The following is a 22,090-nucleotide window of genomic DNA, read 5'->3' on the forward strand; positions in this document are numbered from 1 at the left end:
GTGAATAGATTTTTTAAAAACCATGGTCTCTCTCTCAGGTCTCGGAGAAGAAAAAAAAAAACAGAACCACCACTCAAACTTGACCCATACACACCTCTAACACCCAGGTCCAGTCAGAGTGTTGACGTGAGCCTAACCATGTCTAAGATTCTCTACTGCACTTGGTCTGCCTTCCATATCTCATCCACACAGATTGGCAGAGGTGGAATGTGTGTGTGTGTGTGTGTGTGTGTGTGTATATATATATATTTGTAGTTGAGTACTCAACCTTTTTTAATAAACTAACACAACAAGTTAAGGCATTCCAAATGGGTTAAAGAACAGACAATATATTCATTTCTATCAGTATTTATCAGTGATAATTAAGGACAGGTTAGTAGACAGGCCTTTGTATCGGTATCAATCAAACTTTATTTACTGTATAAAGCTGAGACATTACTAAAAAAGGCATTTAAAAGTGGAGATCCGCGAAGGTAAAAAAACCCACAAAAAAACTGTCACTGGTCGCCCCAGGCGCATTTGTTGTTCTATTTGTATTTTTTTTTTAAAGAGGTGTTGAGCATCCAGTGACATAACAAAAAAGACTGTAGTACATACGCTGCTGTTCAATTGTGCGCGTAATGATGTACAGTGATGACCAAGGGAATAAAACAGTGTTGATTGTTTAGCTTTGACTTCAGGAAAGGCATTGCCAATTTTGTATGTTTTGGGGGGGGGGGTTCTGCATGTCATTACAATTGTGGAATAGTTCTAGTTCTGTGGACACAACAACTGGACATCAACTGCAGACTTCCTAACTTGAAGCTGAAGTTTATCATGTGTGATGTGTATGGAACTGGAGCTTGGAGGGAATAGTAAGGCAGACCTGTTGGCTGGTGCTAAGCAGACCAGGCCTGTTATTAAAATGTGGGCTGCTTTCAGACTTGATATACTGTACATGCTGCTTTCTGACTTCATATACTGTGCAGGTGTGAATTCTTGTTCTCCATGCATCCAGCCGTCTGTCTGACAAGTCGACAGAGCATTGAAGCCTGCCACGTGAGGCTTACATTCGCTGGACTTCCCCGTGAGCATCTCAAGTCCCTTTATGGCTCCTTAAAAGGATAGTACACCTCCAAAATCAACGTGTTTTTCAGGCGTTTTAGGATCTCAAATATGGTCAAAATGTCGAGATGAGTCCCAGACCATCTGTTGTGTATATCCAGCTATAAGCCTCAATCCCAAATAAATGGGAAAGAAAGGCACCACCCGAAATGATGACATAAGACATCCAGCTACATCTATACAACAGATGGCATGGGTCATGCCACAGAGTCATCTCAAACATTTGACCACTTTCAGGGCCTGAGCAACAACATCAATAAAACATTTAAAAACATTCATTTGTGTGTGAATTGTTCCTTTAAATCCGGAATCTGACTGACAACAGGGCAAAGGTTGTGATGGAGCATGAAGGTATACTTTATCAATACTGTAGGTCTACCTGTGGAACAACCCAGTTCTCGTGGCCGCGGCCACGACCAGGGCTAGTCAGTATTATTCCAGAGCAGTGGTGTGGTGGGCGGAACGTTCCGCAGGGTTCCGGAGTGTTACAGAGTGCGTCTGGCCTGGAACTCCCCACCAGCAGCAGGGCAGTAGGCCCCAGGTGGGATTTATGAAGTGTTAAGAATGTTTTGATCTCAAAACCTGATGCAGGCCATCTGGGAGCAGTCTACACCTCACTGGCGCCTCCATGATGCCTCGTCCTACATCCACCCACTCCCCCTACAGAAAACACTCAGCGTATCTAATATACAGGGAGGTAGCCTGGGTAGGGTAGGAGAGTTAAAAAGTTGGAGACCATGCCCTCTTTTCCCAAACCACAAGGCCCCCACATCCATCTCCATCTGGCACAAGGCAGGCTGTCACATTCCTTCCCCAGAACACCCTACTCAACCAAATATGGACTGGGCTGATACATTCAGTACTGCTGACAAATGTGTCTCAAGTGATTGAGCGGATTAAGTCTATCAGCACAGCCCTTTTATAGGGTGAAGAGCAAAAGCATCCACTTACTTATTCATTTCTAGAGCTGTCTGAGCTGCAATTGCTCCCAAGACCCCATGCATGCTTCACAGAAGTTTACACACTTGAATAATGCAACACAGCATGTAGAAATGTTGACACTGTTCATTACTGTTCGCAAAACAATGTCCATACAGGCTAGAACACTATCCAATGCAAGATGATCCATACCACCACAGACCGATGCTGGCACTAAGACCGCACTCAATGAGCTGTATATCGCCATAAGCAAACAGGAAAACGCTCATCCAGGTGGCGCTCCTAGTTGCCAGGGACATTAATGCAGGGAAACAAATCAGTTTTACCTAATTTCTCCCAGCAAGTTAAATGTGCAACCAGAGAAAAAAAAGATTTAAAAAAAAAAAAAAAAAAACTCTAGACCACCTTTACTCCACACACAGAGACGCGTACAAAGCTCTCCCTCCATTCGGCAAATTTCACCATAATTCTATCCTTCTGATTCCTACGTACAAGCAAAAATTTAAGCAGGAAGCACCAGTGACTCGGTCAATAAAAAAAGTGGCCAGATGAAGCAGATGCTAAGCCACAGGACTGTTTTGCTAGAACAGACTGGAATATGCTCTGGGATTCTTCCAATGGCATTGAGGAGTACACCACATCAGTCACTGGATTCATCAATAAGTGCATCGGTGACATCGTCTCCACAGTGACTGTACGTACATACTGCACGATATAGTCAGTGAACATATCGGAATCGGCCGATATTAGCTAAAAATGCCAACATCATTATAGGCCGATATCTAGTTTAATGCTTGATGTGCAAAACCAATTTCAAAGCTGACGTGCATACCTATATAAATAAGGTACATGATATAATGACACCACGTAAAATGTTGCGCTACACGTGCAACACAGCATTCCTAAGCAAGCCCACAATGTCTGCTGTGTGGATCGAGCAGTCAATAAGTTGAGCAGTCATTTGAAAGAGTAGCAAAATTTCAGCGAGACAACAAAGGTGAAATCCATTAAAGCCAGGATAATGAAACTCATTGCCCTTGACAATCAACCGTTCTCTGTCGTGGGTGATGTTGGCTTTCGCCGACTGGTCGAGCACCGGTTAACACAAAGTGAGCCATTTTTCCGATGTTGCCCTACCGGAGTTACACAGTAATTGCTTCACTGCTATTAGCTTCACGACATACACTATGGAGCCGCCGTTTGGGTCTATGCATGTCAAAAAAAAGATACAGTAGCACTGTCAAATATGTATAAAAATGTCAGCAAACACCTGTGTGTTTACAATACCGTGTTGGTCATCATTCGATAGACCGCTACTCCTGGGGTAGCTAGCTTTAGCTTGGTACCTAGCTAGCACCAATACAACCAGCCTGAAAACAATGACCAGTAAAAATTGCAGTCATTTTCATTATTCTTAGCAATGATTTAAGAATCCTTGTAAGTATTAGCAAATAGTAGAATTATGCCTTACTTTTATTTTGAAGGCTAATCGCAAAGTCCACTATTAATCAAATAAGAACTGCCTTATAAATTAGGGTTATTTTACATTATGACACATAGCAACAGTGGGGCAAAAAAGTATTTAGTCAAATAAATGATTACCATTATGCTGTTTTGTAATTTGATAGATTTTTACCTAAGTAACATTTATTGTAGAATTGATTCAAATAATGCATAAACATTTTGTTTCAAATGTAATGACAGAGCAGTAGCTGAGTATCTGCCATTCTGGCTTTGGCTAATGAGCCTTCTTTTTTGTGTGGTCTCGTTTTGGTATTGAGATAATAAACCTGGTATCGGTATTCAAGTCAAAATGCTGGTATCGTGGCAATACTAGTTATAGGGCTATAGGCAAGAGTCATAGATTCTCCAGCCGACCTTGCGCGTCGTCTCTGACTGGTAACATATTGATCTGCATGATGAAAGCAACTACCTTCAACTCTGTTTGCACTCTGCAGTCTGGACACACGCTGAGCTTCAGCAGGCAGGGAGGGAGGGAGGCACGCAGGCACACACACCGGTTTTGACAATACCAGTGTTACAATATTTTTTTTACATGGCAAAAATGTAAACAGGAAGCACTCTTGGTCCTTTAAAAACCTGCTGCCTGTAAAATAGTGTGCTATAGCTTGGAAAATAAATACATGTGACTCTGGATGACAACATAATGGTGTTTGTTTCCAACATCAGGGCTGTTTTCCTAATGAAGTTACATTCGCTTCATGTTTTGTTTCCTTGCCACGATACGAACAAGTATCGTACAGAGCACACACAAACGCACGCATGCTAGTACGCACACCAACACTCACACAAACGCATAGCTTCCACAAGTTCAGTAAGGAGAACACTCCACGGCAGCAGCCTCTGATTGGTCGGCCTGGGGTTCTGGTTTCTATACATCAACCTGTTGCTCAGCTGTTCCCGTGCAGCATGTGCAGGGAAGGGAGGACATTACCATGGCAACACAAAGTGCAGGAAAGGGGAAGGTGTTCTGGTGCTGGTATGATGCGTGAGACGATTATCAATAGAAGTTATTACAAGTGACATTTTCACAGTAGAGGGAGTAGGGAATGCTGAGAGAAAAAAAAGGGGGGGGGTCCCTGAGGACGGGGTCAAAGATACGAGTGTTTTGTCACACGATGAGGAATATGGAAATAGCATTGTTTATGTCAAATAAAGAATGGAGCCTTGGGAGCGGCAGGTAGCCTAGCGGTTAGAGCGTTGGGCCAGAAGGTTGCTGGTTCGAATTCCCGAGCCGACTAGGTGAAAAACATCTGTCCATCTGCCCGTGAGCAAAGGCCTAAAACCTTAATTGCTACAGTGTCCCTGGCCGTGACCCCGCTGTCCGCTGGGGTGGGGAGGGGAGGGGGATGTGCAACAAAACACACTTGTTACATACCTGTATATGTGTGAAACAGAACAAATATCAGCACTTTCGGTATTGAGCTACGTTCCTAACCCAGAATCCCATTGAAACACAGGGACTGGTTCAATCCTGACTTTACCCCTCAGGCATCATAATGGAAGACATTAGATCAAGGGGATCAAAAGGGGACATGAGATCTGTTTGATCCAGACTTATTTGAGCTAAACACACAGGGAGGGAGATCCTCATCTTAGAGTATGAAGCACAACAGTCAAACATCAACCCCGAGGTGTGTCCACACCAAATGTGCCACATTGGTGTCAGCAGTGGGATATAGCCATAGCCCCACAGTCAAACAATCCGGAGTGCACTAGCACAGTCGTGTTAAAAAGGCATACAGAAAAGGGCTCGGCCCGAAGGAGGACCTGATCCTCCATCAGCACTCCTACGCCGAGATGCTTTTTTAACATGGGCCCTGTTCAGTTGGATCAGTCACTTCGATCTCTGACAGTCTAGCTCCCTCCTCCACTTCGACTCTCTCCCCCAGAAACCCTCACGCCACCTGGCGGGTCACGGAGGATTAGCCAATCAAAAAGGTCAGAGGTACACGGAGCTTCCAGTGGATTAACGCCACAGCCAGACAACACACGAGAGGCAGTGGACTGGTTTACTCAGGTTACTCATGTTGGGAAATAAGTTAGTCGACCGCATTTAGAACAATTCCTTGACTCAAGACCACCTTAAGAGCACCCTAAATCTATACCTTAAGCCTTGATAACCTTGCCTTCTCAAATTCAATGTGCAGATATGGATATAAAAGAGCTGAAGCTCTGAGCTATCCAATCAGGCCCAGCCTTACTACTCCTGTTGTTTCACCCACTGCATCATAAGGCGGAGAGAAGGGGCCGAGTGGGAAGGAACCAGAGAACTCACCTGTGGATTGTTCTTCTCACCCTCGCTCTGCTGGGTCTTACTGTTCTTCTTACAGCCTTTGCCACCTGGCGGGCTATTATCGGCTGATAATTGGCTCCCCTTTCAGTCCCTCTCAGCCCCTAAGGCAGCGCGCTGCTCTCAGGGTCCCCAAACCATTCAGACTTGCCGCTGTGCTGTTTAATGTAAGTGACTGACCCCCAAGCATGCAGCCTTCTGGTTTTGACTGCCTCCCAGGTGGGCCATTTTCCAGATGTGATGCTGCCACCCAGGCAAACTGTTTTCAGGCTCTCTCTCCGTGCTTTTTTTGGCAGCAACTCGCTAGCTCGGCTAGCCCTGGGTCTGAAAGCCTCAGACGTGCTCCACTGCTTGGTCCTTGTCTACCTCCCAAAAAGGTGGTCTCCAGTGGATCAGTCAGACTGCACCTGTAAGACACACACAGAACAGAAGGGTTCGACATAAACACAGAGAAGCCAACTAACTGAGTACAAAAAACCTTCAAACTCACCGGGTAGATTATCAGAGGACTGGTTTCCGGAACACAGATTACACCTAGACAAACTGACAGGGTAGATACTGTAAAAACAGTCAACGCCTTGATTTTACTGGTGTGTCTATGAGTTTGGTCTGCCTTGCTGTTGTGGTATTGTGGAGTTGAGGTCAACATTATTTTAGGAAGGTATTACTTGAGGACAACATTATTTTAGGGAGGTATTACTTGAGGACAAGTTCAAGTAGGGAGAATAGCATTTTAGAAAATCTATAAATTGCTAACTCAAGAGACTGTTTCACATACAGTGCAAGTAGGAAATGGCCTATTCTGCAAGTAGGAAATAGCCTACTATGGCCCAATGCAAGTGGAGTTTGTCAAAAGGCACCTAAATGACTCTGACCATGAGAAACAAGATTCTCTGGTCTGATGCAGCAGGGACTGGGAGACTAGTCAAGATCGAGGGAAAGATGTACAGAACACAGTACAGAGAGATCCTTGATGAAAACCTGCTCCAGAGTGCTCAGGACCTCAGACTGGGGCAAAGGTTCATCTTCCAGCAGGACAACAAACCTAAGCACACAGCCAAGACAATGCAGGAGTGGCTCGGGACAAGACTCAATGTCCTTGAGTGGCCCCAGCCAGAGCCCGGACTTGAACCCAATTGAATATCTCTGGAGAGACCTGAAAATAGCTGTGCAGCGACGCTCCTCATCCAACCTGACAGAGCTTGAGAGGATCTGCAGAGAAGAATGGGAGAAACTCCCCAAATACAGGTGTGCCAAGCTTGTAGCGTCATACCCAATACTCGAGGCTGTAGTCGCTGGTCAAAGGAGCTTCAACAAAGTACTGAGTAAAGGGTCTGAATACTTATGTAAATGTGATAGTTATTTATTTTCAATACATTTGCCAACATTTCTAAAAACCTATTTTTGCTTTGTCATTATGGGGAATTGTGTGTAGATTGATGAGGAAAAAAACTATCAATTTTAGAATAAGGCTGTAAAGTAACAAAATATGGAAAATGTCAAGGGGTCTGAAAACTTTCCGAATGCACTGTATCTTTAAGCATGGTCAAGTTAATAGTTATGTTGTGGATGATGCATTAAACCACCCTGACACATAAAAGATGCAGTCATCCCTCTGAACTGAGCTGCAGGACAGGAAGGAAACCGGCTTAGGGATGCCACGAGGCCTTTGGTGATTTTAAAACAGCTAGAGTTCAATAGCTGTGATGGGAGAAAACTTAAGATGGATCAACAACATTGTAGTGACTCCATAATAATGACCTAAATGACAGAGTGAAAAGAACACAAATATACAGAATAAAAATATTCCGAAACATTCAAAAGTACACAAGGCACAGAATAAAAAACAAATACTGTATAATTGCTGTTTAGCCATGATCCAACACCTTGACAGAGCTTGAATAATTTAAAGAATAATGGGCAAATAAATCACAATACAGGTGTGCAAAGCTCTTCTGAGACTTACCCATGAAGACTCACATCTATAAATCAGGCGTTTCTAACATGTATTGACTCGGGGGTGAATTCTTATCTAAATCAAGGTATACAGTTATTTTGTATTCATCTTTTTTTTAATAGAATTTCTTAGTTTGACAGTATTTTGTGTAGATCATTGACAGTAAATGACAATGAAATCCATTTGAATCCCAGTTTGGAACACAAAATGTGAAGAAATCCAAGGCAGACGTTCTATAGTCACTAAGTAGGGCTGCAAAGAGTCGGAAACCTTCCGGGAAATCTCAGGACATTTTTCATGGGGAGGTTAAGACCGGGAATTTTGCTTAAATTCATAAAAAATGTTAGTTTATATCAGTCAACCTTTTTTTGTGGGATACACCTAAGGCAATTCTAGGTCTTATGGCATGTTATGGTTAAACTATCCCCAATTCAATGGAATTGCAACCCTTTGCATGCACAGTGCACTCCATCACATGTACAGCTGATTCTCAAGATCTTGCACAGGAATGAGATGCTATTGAGCCCACACTACTACACTGTCTAAGCCAAGGACTACATGCTTTCTGGTATGTTTTGATTACAATACTGGGTGGGGTGAATATATTTTATACGACATACAATATTTTTTGTTAACAAGTAAATAGTAGCCTAGAGCAAAGTGTGTTTAAATCATTTATAACTTGTTAACAAATTTCTGCTGGTTAGTTTTTGCTACCATGTGGGTTTTAGCTTGCTTGAGCCTGCTAATTGAGTGTTAATTCACCTGTTTCCATACATTTCATTTTAAAACATTTCTTACAAATGAGTCGCTTAATCTAACTCCTTAACTATTTATCTGTACATGGAATTGTATTTTTTTTTTTTACTCATTTGTTTTCTTATCTTTACAGGAAAATGCCACGGGCACTGACACGTGGAGACATTTCACAGCAACTAATGTAGAAGGAAAAGCTGTGTACATTTGCAAATGTACACAGCAACTAATGCTAAATCATATGTGAAAAATGCAACAAAGATGCAGAATCTGGCCAAGCGCATAAAGTTCCCTCAGCGCTCACAACAAGCAACCTCTGACAAAAGTTCTATTCGAGGTGAAAATAATCAGACACCTTATTGATAGCAACAGGCTCATGGTCCTCCTGGAATCCGAAGTTTTTTTTTACTCAATGGAGGAACGCTGTCAGAGAAAATCTGATTAATGTCTTGCTCGAGCTGTGTATGCAACTGGTTCATCTCTGATGCTCACAGGCAATGTGTATTAGAAGAGATTTCTGAATGTCTTCGCCCAGCATACACCCCTCCAACCAGACATGCTTTATCTACTAATTTGCTGGATGCAGAGTTCAAGTGAAGGTCAAGCAAATCAGAGAGAAAGCAGATTATTGCAATCATCTCTGATGGGTCGTTGAACGTTCATGGACAAGGAGTAATTAACTACATTATCTCCACCCATCAACAGTCTGCCGATATGGACTTCCCCATCAAGAGGATCCTACTGGATGATGTATTTTGGGAGAGAGTGGTAAGCAGCCTGAAACTCCTTAAACCTATAGCAATAGCCAAAGTTCTTGGCAGTCTGTCGAAGTACACTTCCAAGCAAGGGCTTTAGGATGTAGATGCAATGTGGCAGTCGTGCCAATATATCTCATCAGCAACCTGGTGGAAGGGACTTTGTGGATCTGAGGCTCTTTCCCCTTTAGTTTCTGGACTATCATTTTACAGATGTATGTTGAAAACGTTTTTGGGAGAAGCGATGGATCATTGGGGATCATTCAATATTCCCTTTTGTTGTTCAGTGAAATCATCCCGTGTGAAGAGTCACAAATTTAACTTGAATTAAAATGAGTTGACTAAATAGTTGTTTTTTTCTATTGGAAGGATTTAATCATTTGCAATTATATCTACTTATGATCAGGTAAGATGTTTATGATTCGGTAAATATATCCAATGCAAAAAAAACTACATTTAAATGGTACTAATATTAATGTGCATATATTTCCGTAAATTCCCACGGAAAGTTTCCACCTCTGAATATTCCCCAAAATGTGCAACCCTAGCTGTAAGTAGTGGCCACCGGCAGCGATCTCTGACAGTCTAGCAACACCTCTACTGTGGAATTGAGGATACAGCTATTGTAAAATAAAGAAAATAAGTACTCTGGGGGGAAAATGTGCCATTCAAGACTACTTCATGCTCTATCATTATTTGTGAATTACAGGACTCCAGTTCCAGCGTCAGCTAGCAAGCATCAAAACCCCCAGTACCCAGCTCCTCTGTGAGACATTATGAACAGCATGAACTCATTTCCAGTACACTTACAGTCCAGCCCGGAAGGCCTACTCAAAACTGTTTAAGGCAAGGACATATTTTCACTGTGTTACTTTGGTAACGGCCTTGTGATTTTTAGCCATTGAACAAACAAGGAGAGGGTGACTCAGATCGACTCCCTGGCACTTGAAAGAGTGACAGAGGGAGCGCAATCACAAACAAAACATCAATTAGTTAGTCACTGATTGCTAACATTAATTAAATTAACTATCTGCCAAGGACACACTGACAAGGAGGGATGAAAATAACATATGGCATTGGCAAGACTTCTGTCAGAGACTGCCTTCCCTCCTTTCCTTTTTCCACATTTTGTTGTGTTACAGCCGGGAATTTAAATTGATGACATTTAGATATTGTGTCACAGATCCACACACAATACCTCAATGTGAAAGTGGGTTTGTTTGTAGAACATTTGAGATTAATATCAAATGTAAACCTGAAATTTCTCGAGTCAATAAGTATTCAACCTCTTTCTTATGGCAAGCCTAAATAAGTTAAGGCGTGAAAATGGCCTTCACAACTCACATAATAAGTTGCATGGACTCATTGTGTTTTTATAACTACCTCATCTCTGTACTCCACACATATACAGATAATCGTCACGCCCTGGCCTTAGTTATCTTTGTTTTCTTTATTATTTTGGTTAGGTCAGGGTGTGACATGGGGGATTTATTGTGTTCGTCTTGTCTAGGGGTTTATTAGAATATGGGGTTGTGTTCAGTTTTGTTGTCTAGGTAAGTCTATGATTGCCTAGAGTGGTTCTCAGAGGCAGGTGTTTATCGTTTTCTCTGATTGGGAACCATATTTAGGCAGCCATATTCTTTGGGTATTTTGTGGGTGATTGGTGCATAAAACACAAAGACAGGAAACAGTTAGGACTGTTACGGTTTTCACATTTATTGTTTTGTAGTTTGTTCATGTTTTGAGTGTTCTTATTAAAGAACCATGAACTTCAACGACGCTGCATTTTGGTCCGCCTCTCCTTCCCAGGAAGAAAATCGTGACAATAATTGTAAGGTCCCACAATCGAGTAGTGATTTTCAAGCACAGATTCAACCACAAAGACCAGTAAGGTTTTTCAATGCCTCGCAAAGATGGGCATCGATTGGCAGATGCAAATATCCCTTTGAGTATGGTGAAGTTATTCATTAGGCTTTGGAAGGTGTATCAATACAACCAGTCACTACAAAGATACAGGTGTCCTTCCTAACTCAGTTGCCAGAGAGTAAGGAAACTGTTCAGGCATTTCACCATAAGGCCAATGGTGATTTTAAAACAGTTAGAGTTTAATGGTTGTGATATGAGAAAACTGAGAATGGATCAACAATGTAGGTACTCCACAATACTAACATAAATGACAGTGAAAAGGAAGCCTGTACAGAATAAAAAATATTCAAAAACATGCATTCTGTTTGCAACAAAGCACAAAAGTAATACTGCAAAAAATGTGCCAAAGAATTAACTTTTTGTTCTGAATACAAAGTGTTATGTTTGGGGTTAATCCAATTCAACACATTACCGAGTACCACTCTATATTTACAAGTGTAGTGGTGGGTGTATCATGTTACAGGTATGCTTGTAATCGTTAAAGGACTACAGAGTTTCAGGATAAAAAATAATTACCCGAATGGAGAAAAGCACAGGCAAACTCCTAGAGAAACACCTTGGTTTAGTCTGCTTTCCAACATATACTAGGAGACAAAAATCACCTTTCAGCAGGACAATAACCTAAAACACAAGGCCAAATCTACACTGGAGTTGCTTACCAAGACGACATTGAATGTTCCTGAGTGGCCCAGTTAGTTTTCACTGAAATCTGCTTGAAAATGCATTTTAAAATGTAAATGACTGTCTAGCAATGGTCAACAATCAAGAGCTTGAAGAATTGATTGAAGAATAATGGGTAAATATTGTACAATCCAGGTGTGCAAAGCTCTTCGAGACAAACCCAAAAAGACTCACAGCTGTAATGGCCGCCAAAGGTGCTTCTACAAAGTATTGACTTATCATGTTAAATGAAGAGTCCCTTAAGCATGTTAGGAAAGAACATCATGGGGTGGGACACGCATGTACACACGCACCTTCCCCAAAACTCATGTAAATATTGTTCGATAAATTACCTGCACAGGATCGGTACATCCGAACATCACACCTGCGGGGACAGGTACAGGATGGCAACAACTGCCCGAGTTACACCAGGAACGCACAATCCCTCCATCAGTGCTCAGACTGTCCGCAATAGGCTGAGAGAGGCTGGACTGAGGGATTGTAGGACTGTTTTAAGGCAGGTCCTCACCAGACATCACTGGGAACAATGTTGCCTATGGGCACAAACCCACCGTCGCTGGACCAGACAGGACAGGCAAAAAGTGCTCTTCACTGACGAGTTGCGGTTTTGTCTCACCAGGGGTGATGGTCGGATTCACATTAATTGTCAAAGGAATGAGCGTTACACCGAGGCCTGTACTCTGGAGCGGGATCAATTTGGAGGTGGAGGGTCCGTCATGGTCTGGGGCGGTGTGTCACAGCATCATGGGACTGAGCTTGTTGTCATTGCAGGAAATCTCGACGCTGTGCGTTACAGGGAAGACATTGTCCTCCCTCATGTGGTACCCTTCCTGCAGGCTCATCCTGACATGACCCTCCAGCATGACAATGCCACCAGCCATACTGCTCATTCTGTGCGTGATTTCCTGCAAGACAGGAATGTCAGTGTTGTGCAATGGCCAGCGAAGAGCCCGGATCTCAATCCCATTGGATCGGAGAGTGAGAGCTAGGGCCTTTCCCCCCAGAAATGTCCGGGAACTCTTCCACCAAGTGCCTTGGTGGAAGAGTAGGGTAACATCTCACAGCAAGAACTGGCAAATCTGGTGCATTCCATGAGGAGGAGATGCACTGAAGTACTTAATGCAGCTGGTGGCCACAAGCTTATATTCTGGGTTCTAATGGGGTACAACAGTTGAACAAAGCTCATAAGACATTTATAAAAAGTTTTATTCTTCAAATGCGTATGTAATGAATTTATAAGTCCAAAATGTAGCAAGGCAGGCCCCTTTAAAAGATCCCCTCCTGCTATTTTGTTTTCTTACTTGAAAAGTGATATCCCTGACAAACAACCTTTAGATAGGAGTATATCTACACAGTGTACCAAACATTAAGAACACCTTCCTAATATTGAGCGGAACTCTTTTACCCTCAGATCAGCCTTAATTCCTCGGGGCATGGACCGTATAAGGTGCCGAAAGCGTTTCACAGGGATGCTGGCCCATGTTGACGCCAACGCTTCCCACAGTTGTGTCAAGTTAGCTGTATGACTTTTGGGTGGTGGACCAGTCATGATACACATGAGAAACCGTTGAGTGTGAAAAACTCAACCGCGTTGCAGTTCTTGACACCTGGCACCTACTACATACCCCATTCAAAGACACTTCAATATTTTGGCTTGCCCGTTGACACGCTCTCTGAATGGCACACATACACAATCCACGTGTAAATTGTCTCAAAGCTTAAAAATCATTCTGTAACCCGTCTCCTAACCCTTTATCTACTCTGATTGAAGTGTAGCATTCACCTGTATTCAACAATCTGTCAAGGAAAGAGCCGGTGTTCCTAATGTTTTGTACACTCAAAGTATTCACCTCCCTTGACTTATTCCACATTTTGTTGGGTCACAGCCTGAATTTAAATACGTGTTTTTTTCCCCCTCACCCATCTACACACCCATTTGTTGAGAATGAAATACAATACTGAGTCAATACTTGGTAGAAGCACCTTTGAGTCTTTCAGAGTAGGTCTCCAAGAGCTTTCCACACCTGGATTGTACTCAATATTTTCACTCATCTACCAATAGGTGGCCTTCTTTGTACAGCATTCAAAAGCTTCCCTGGTCTTTGTGGTCGAATCTGTGTTTGAAATTCACTGCTCGACTGAGGGACCTTACAGATAATTGTATGTGTGGGGTACAGAGATGAGGTAGTCATCCAAAAATCATTTTAAACACTATTATTGCACACAGACTGAGCAAATGCAACTTATTATGTGACTTAAGGACACTTTTACTCCTGAACTTTAGGCTTGCCATATCAAGACATTTCAGCTTTTAATTTTTATTTATTCAAAATTTCAAAAAGACAAAATTCCACTTTGACATTATGGGGTATTGTGTAAAAATCTAAAATTTAATCTATTTTAAATTTAGCTGTAACAAAAAGTGGAAAACGTCAAGGGAGGTGAATAGTTTCTGAAGGCACTGTTAATGCGTTGCAAAATAACAGGTGTAATGACCAATGACAATCCCCATGGTAATGATAGGTCCATCCACAGGCCAAGACGTGACATTGCGTGTTCCCTTGGAATCATCTGTGTGTCACTATTTAGCGAGCTGAACTGGTATGAGTTCAGAGTAAGTGAGAATATTCCGTGCCCTTGGCCTTCTGTTGATATGCCTTTTTGGCAAACAAGTAGTGTAGTTAAGAGTTGCAGCTGTCATGACACACACAACTTTCTATTCTTCTCCCCACCCTACCCCCGCTTTCTTTTTGTACCCCCCTTCTCGCTCTCTCAGCAGATAAATAATAATAATAATAATAAATAATAATAGTAAACAATACAGCAATGTAAACAGGGCTGAAAAGTGACTTGTAGCAGGATATAGATATAAATACTTGTGGCAATATACTGATGGTAATATGGTGCACTTGGAAAGTATTCAGACCCCTTGACTTTTTCCTAATTTTGTTAAATTTGTTAAAAATAGAGTAAATCTTTTTTTTCTCATCCATCTACGCACAATACCCCATAATGGCAAAGCCAAAACAGGTTTAGAATGTTTTGCAAATGCATTAAAAATAACAGAAATACCTTATTTACATAAGCATTCAGACACTTTGATATGAGACTCAAAATTGAGGTCAGGTGCATCCTGTTTTAATTTAACATCCTTGAGATGTTTCTACAACTTGGAGTCCACCTGTGCTAAATTCAATTGATTGGGCATGATTTGGAAAGGCACACAGCTGTCTATATAAGGTCCCACAGTTGACAGTGCATGTCAGAGCAAAGACCCAGCCATGAGGTCGAATGAATTGTCAGTAGAGCTCCGAGACAGGATTGTGTCGAGGTACAGATCTGGGGAAGGGTACCAAAAAATGTCTGCAGCATTAAAGGTCCTCAAGAACAGTGGGCTCCATCATTCTTAAATGGAAGAAGTTTGGAACCACCAAGACTAGAGCTGAGCTGAGCTGGCTGCCTGGCCAAACTGAGCAATCGGGGGGAAAGAGCATTGGTCAGGGAGGTGACCAAGAACACGATGATCGCTTCAGAGTTCCTCTGGGGAGATGGGAGAACCTTCCAGAAGGACAACCATCTCTGCAGCACTCCACCAATCAGGCCTTTATGGTAGAGAGGCCAGACAGAAGCCACTCCTCGGTAAAAGGCACAACAGCCCGCTTGGAGTTAGCCAAAAGTGGCAGCAGTGTAGCCTTGTGGTTAGAGTGTTGGACTAGTAACCGAAAGGTTGCAAGTTCAAATCCCCAAGCTGACAAGGTACAACATCTGTCGTTCTGCCCCTGAACAAGGCAGTTAACCTGCTGTTTCTAGGCCATCATTGAAAATAAGAATTTGTTTTTAATTAACTGACTTGCCTGGTTAAATAAAAGGCACCTATAAAAGGACTCTGACCATGAGAAACAAGATTCTCTGGTCAAATGAAACTATTTGGCCTGCATGAGGTCAATCTTGGTTTCATCAGACCAGAGAATCTTGTTTCTCATGGTCATAGTACTTTAACTTTTTATGGCTGCAGGGGCAGTATTGAGTCGCTTGGATGAAAAGGTGCCCATTGTAAACAGCTAGCTCCTGAGTCTCCGTTGCTAATATATGCATATTATGAGTATTTGATAGAAAACTCTAAAGTTTCCAAAACTGTCAAAATATTGTATGTGAGTATAACAGAACTGATATTGCAGGCGAAACCCTTAGGAAAATCAAAACAGGAAGTGGCTTCTATTTTGAAAACTCCATGTTCCATAGCCTCAATTTGCTGGATTTAAAGGGATATGAACCAGATTCCGATCGCTTCATCAAGGTGTCAGTCTTCAGACATACAGTGGGGAGAACAAGTATTTGATAACCTGCAAAATCGGCAGTGTTTCCTACTTACAAAGCATGTAGAGGTCTGTAATTTTTATCATAGGTACACTTCAACTGTGAGAGACGGAATCTAAAACAAAAATCCAGAAAATCACATTGTATGATTTTTAAGTAATTAATTTGCATTTTATTGCATGACATAAGTATTTGATACATCAGAAAAGCAGAACTTAATATTTGGTACAGAAACCTGTGTTTGCAATTACAGAGATCATACGTTTCCTGTAGTTCTTGACCAGGTTTGCACACACGGCAGCAGGGATTTTGGCCCACTCCTCCATACAGACCTTCTCCAGATCCTTCAGGTTTCGGGGCTGTCGCTGGGCAATACGGACTTTCAGCTCCCTCCAAAAATGTTATATTGGGTTCAGGTCTGGAGACTGGCTAGGCCACTCCACGACCTTGAGATGCTTCTTACGGAGCCACTCCTTAGTTGCCCTGGCTGTGTGTTTCGGATCGTTGTCATGCTGGAACACCCAGCCACGACCCATCTTCAATGCTCTTACTGAGGGAAGGAGGTTGTTGGCCAAGATCTCGCGATACATGGCCCGATCCATCCGACCCTCAATACGGTGCAGTCGTCCTGTCCCCTTTGCAGAAAAATAGGTTTCCACCTCCATGCTTCACGGTGGGATGGTGTTCTTGGGGTTGTACTAATCCTTCTTCCTCTAAACACGGCGAGTGGAGTTTAGAGCAAAAGTCTCTAATTTTGTTTCATCAGACCACATGACCTTCTCCCATTCCTCCTCTGGATCATCCAGGTGGTCATTGGCAAACTTCAGATGGGCCTGAACATGAACACAGCTGAGCAGGGGGATCTTGCGTGCGCTGCAGGATTTTAATCCATGACTGCGTAGTGTGTTACTAATGGTTTTCTTTGAGACTGTTGTCCCAGCTCTCTTCAGGTCATTGACCAGGTCCTGCCGTGTAGTTCTGGGCTGATCCCTCACCTTCCTCGTGATCATTGATGCCCCACGAGGTGAGATCTTGCATGGAGCCCCAGACCGAGGGTGATTGACCATCATCTTGAACTTCTTCCATTTTCGAATAATTCCGCCAAACAGTTGCTGCCTTCTTACCAAGCTGCTTGCCTATAGTCCTGTAGCCAATCACAGCCTTGTGCAGGTCTACAATTTTATCCCTGATGTCCTTACACAACTCTCAGGTCTTGGCCATTGTGAAGAGGTTGGAGTCTGTTTGATTGAGTGTGTGGACAGGTGTCTTTTATACAGGTAACGAGTTCAAACAGGTGTAGTTAATACAGGTAATGAGTGGAGAACAGGAGGGAAAAACTAACAGGTCTGTGAGAGCCGGAATTCTTACTGGTTGGTAGGTTTTCAAATAGTTATGTCATGCAATAAAATGCAAATGAATTACTTAAAAATCATACAATGTGATTTTCTGGATTTTTGTTTTAGATTCTCACAGTTGAAGTGTACCTATGATAAAAATTAGACCTCTACATGCTTTGTAAGTAGGAAAACCAACAAAATCGGTAGTGTATCAAATACTTGTTCTCCCCACTGGAGTTTCAGGCTTTTATTTTGAAAAATGAGCCAGAACAATAACATTGCGTCAAGTGGTCACATGAGTTTGAAAAGGTATTACTTTTCCCTCTCCTACTGTGAAAGACATTTGAGGTTGAAATATTATTGATTATATATTTTAAACACAACCCGAGGATTGATTATAAAAAACGTTTGACATGTTTCTGTGGACATTATGGAAACTATTTGGAATTTGTCTGCGTTGTCGTGACCGCTCTTTCTTCTGGATTTCTGAACATAATACGCCAAACAAACAGAGGTATTTTGGATATAAAAATAATCTTTATGGAACAAAAGGAACATTTGTTGTGTAACTGGGGGTCTCGTGAGTGAAAACATCCGAAGGTAAACATTTATTTGATTGCTTTTCTGATTTGTGACCAAGCTACCTGATGCTAAGTGTACTTAATGTTTTGTCGTGCGATCGATAAACTTAAACGCTTGGATTGCTTTTGCTGTAAAGTATAATTTCAAAATCTGACACGACAGGTGGATTAACAAAAGGCTAAACTGTGTTTTCCTATATTGCACTTGTGATTTCATGAATATAGATATTTTTTGTAATATTTATTTAATGTAGCGCTATGCTATTCAGCGGTTGTTGAGGACAGTTATCCCGTTAGTGGGATTGCAGCCATAACAAGTTAAGTGCCTTTTGGTGTCACGTCTGTAGGAAACCTGGCACCATTCCTACGGTGAATCATGGTGGCAGCATCATGCTGTGGAGATTTTTTTCAGCGGCAGGGACTGCGAGACTAGTCAGGAAAGAGTGAAAGATGAAAGGAGCAAAGTACAGAGAGATCCTTGATGAAAACCTGTTCCAGAGCACTCAGACTGGGGCGACGGTTCACCTTCCAACAGGACAACAACCTTGAAAAGACAATGCAGGAGTGGCTCGAAAGTCTCCGAATGTCCTTGAGTGGCCCAGTCAGATTCCGGACATGAACCCATTCGAACATCTCTGGTGAGACCTGAACATAGCTGTGCAGTGACGCTCCCCATCCAATCAGACAGAGTTTGAGAGGATCTGCAAAGAAGAATGAGAGAAACTCACCAAATACAGGTGTACCAAGCTTGTAGCGTCATACCCAAGAAGACTCGAGGCTGCAATCGCTGCCAAAGGTGCTTCAACAGCATAATCATTACACAGGCAAGTGTGTGGGGGTGGATTTTGCAACTTACAATATTGCTCCATTGTTTACATTTGTTGATGGGCCCATTTGATTGTGGCTTTACTTTACCATCACAGCGATGGTGCATTGATTGTGTAGCCTAGAGATTAGTGATACAGGTTTAAACTCAACAGCCACGTGTACAGTGTACAGACCAGTAAAAGAACAGCACATCCACTGCTGTGATGTCACATCAGATATTGGTCAGTAGTTACTGACAGCTTCCTTTACCGCTGAAAGAGAAGGGAGGAGGCCAGGAACAACTAGTGAGCCAAGAAAGAAAGGAAAGAAAGGAGGAAGAGAAAGGCACCAGACATGAGAAATTGAAAATAGATTAGATGGAGAGAAATAGCAGGAACAGAGAGAGAAGTGAGAGAGAATTTCAGAGAGAGGAAGAGAAAGTTAGTGTGAGAGAGTAAAAGAGAGAAAGTGTAAGACAGGCTGAAAGAGAGGAGAAAGGAAGTGAGAGGGAGCCTAAGGCAGAGTGAGTGACTATGCATTCTGTGCAGCAGCACCCCTGAGGGGCCCCTTGCTTCATTGGTTAGCTGAGGGTATATGAGGAAAGGAGAGGTCAGTACTAAACCTAACCCAGTCAGCCAGTCAAAGCACAGAGGCCTGCCTGAGCAACAACTAGGGTGGAACTCTGCATATAACCTACATGGTATACATCTTCCCTCTCGAACCGCCCCCCCCCCCCCCCCCCCCCCCCCCCTCCATCCACCTCCGTTCCCCACCCTCTGTCTAAAAAGGCACGCTCTCCATACATAACTTATATTATACCCCCTCTCCCCCATCTACAACTGATAAGGTGGTCAAAGATAAGGGGAGATTTAAATGGTCTAGTCCCGCTTCATAACTGGGTTGACGATCTGCTGCTACTCTGTGCTGTACTCCACTCAACATTTGTTTTTGGCTTAACTACACTGCTTGTAATGACTATATGCTGTCTTCATATACATGTACCACCTAATAAGATTTTGTTTTATTTTGTGTATGTATGTGTGAGTTAAGTTTTGTTTTGTCCTTTAAAATGTCCATCCCATTCAACAGTACAATGAATGTCATAGTTAGTATTGCTGTCTTTTTTATTAGATTTTTTATTGTAAAATAATAAACATATTATAAAAAAATTAAAAAAGATAAGGGGAGATTGAGGATGGCGAGGGTCTACTCCAGGCCTGATTTAGGTCCCTTAGAATGTGTCCAAAAATAAGATCCTAAGATGGGAACATAGTGAGCAGGACTGATGGACAAAAAAAACACACGTTGAGCCAGCAGAGTAGAGGAGAGCATAGAGAGCTGAGCAGAGGAAACGGGCTGCCTTCTGAGAATTCGCAGGCTGCCATCCATTCTATTGGCCAACATGCAATTATAGGAAAATAAAATGGATGACCTACGATCAAGATTATATCAAAGGGACATTAAAAACGAATATCTTATGCCTCACCGAGTCGTGGCTGAACGACGACACGGATAATAGAGCTGGCGGGAGTTTCCATGCACTGGCAGGACAGAGAAGCTACGTGACTATTTGTCAATAACAGCTGTTGCGCGTTGTCTAATATTAAAGAAGTCTCGAGGTAATGCTCGCCTGAGGTCGAGTACCTTATAATAAGCTGTAGACCACACTATCTACCAAGAGAGTACTCATCTATATTATTTGCAGCCGTCGAGTTACCACCACAAACCGATGCTGGCACTAAGACCGCTCTCAACCAACTCGATAAGGCCATAAGCAAACAAGAAAATGCTCATCCAGAATCGGCGGTCCTAGTGGCCCGGGGACTTCAGACAAACTTAAATCAGTTTTAGCAAATTTTTACCAGCATGTCACATGCAACTAGCGGGGGAAAAAATTAAATAAAATACTTTTATTTTTTTACTCTGGACCACCTTTACGCCATACACAGAGATGCAAACAAATCTCTCCCCCGTCCTCCATTTGGCAAATCTGACCATAATTCTATCCTCCTGATTCCTGCTTACAAGAAAAAACTAAAGCAGGAAGTAACAGTAACAGTGACTCACTCAATACGGAAGTGCTCAGATGACGCGGATGCTACAGGACTGTTTTGCTAGCATAGACTGGAATATGTTCCGGGATTCATCCAACGGCATTGAGGACTACACCACCTCAGTCATTGGCTTCATCAACAAGTGTATAGACCATGTTCCCACAGTGACCGTACGTACATATCCCAACCAGAAGCCATGGATTACAGGCAACATCTGCATCGAGCTAAAGGCTAGAGCTGACGCTTTCAAGGAGCGGGACACTAATCCGGACGCATAGAAGAAATCCCGCTATGCCCTCAGACGAACCATCAAACAAGCAAAGCGTCAATAAAGGATTAAGATTGAATCCTACTACACCGGCTCTGAAGCTCGTCGGATGTGGCAGGGCATGACAACTATTACAGACTGCAAAGGGAAACCCAGACGCGAGCTGCCCAGTGACAGGTCTACCAGATGAGCAAAATGCATTTTATGCTCGCTTCGGGGCAAGCAACACTGGAGCATGCATGACAGCACCAGCTGTTCTGGACGACTGTGTGATACATCGGCTACCGAGAGCATTAAGACCTTTAAACAGGTCAACATTCACAAATCCCCGGGGCCAAAAGGATTACAAGGACGTGTACTTAAAGCATGCGTGGACCAACTGGCAAGCATCTTCACTGACATTTTCAACCTCTCCCTGACCGAGTCCGTAATACCTACATGTTTCAAGCAGACCACCATGGTCCCTGTGCCCAAGGAAGCGAAGGTAACCTGCCTAAATGACTACCGACCCGTAGCACTCTATAGCCATGAAGTGCTTTGAAAGGCTGGTCATGGCTCACATCAACACCATCGTCCCGGAAACCCTAGACCCACTCCAATTCACATACTGCCCCAACAGATCCGAAGCCCTTTCCCACCTGGACAAAAGGAACACCTATGTGAGAATGCTGTTCATTGACTACATTCAGCGTTCAACACCATAAAGCTCATCACTAAGCTAAGGACCCTGCGGCTAAACACCTCCCTCTCCAACTGGATCCTGGACTTCTTGACGGGACACCCCCAGGCAACAA

General features: G+C 42.8%; 1 protein-coding gene across 1 annotated transcript in view; it reads right to left on the reverse strand.

Moving 5' to 3' along the window:
* The window catches only part of LOC109893153 (thyroid hormone receptor alpha), a 112,667-nt gene that overhangs the window by 44,208 nt on the left and 46,369 nt on the right, over positions 1–22,090 (reverse strand). The window contains exon 2 of the mRNA XM_020486223.2: positions 5,843–6,264. The gene's annotated coding sequence lies outside the window, so the exon portion shown is untranslated. The remainder of the gene's footprint in view (positions 1–5,842; positions 6,265–22,090) is intronic.

The sequence above is a fragment of the Oncorhynchus kisutch genome, linkage group LG6 (assembly GCF_002021735.2).
Source record: "Oncorhynchus kisutch isolate 150728-3 linkage group LG6, Okis_V2, whole genome shotgun sequence".
NCBI classification, from domain to species: Eukaryota; Metazoa; Chordata; class Actinopteri; order Salmoniformes; family Salmonidae; genus Oncorhynchus; species Oncorhynchus kisutch.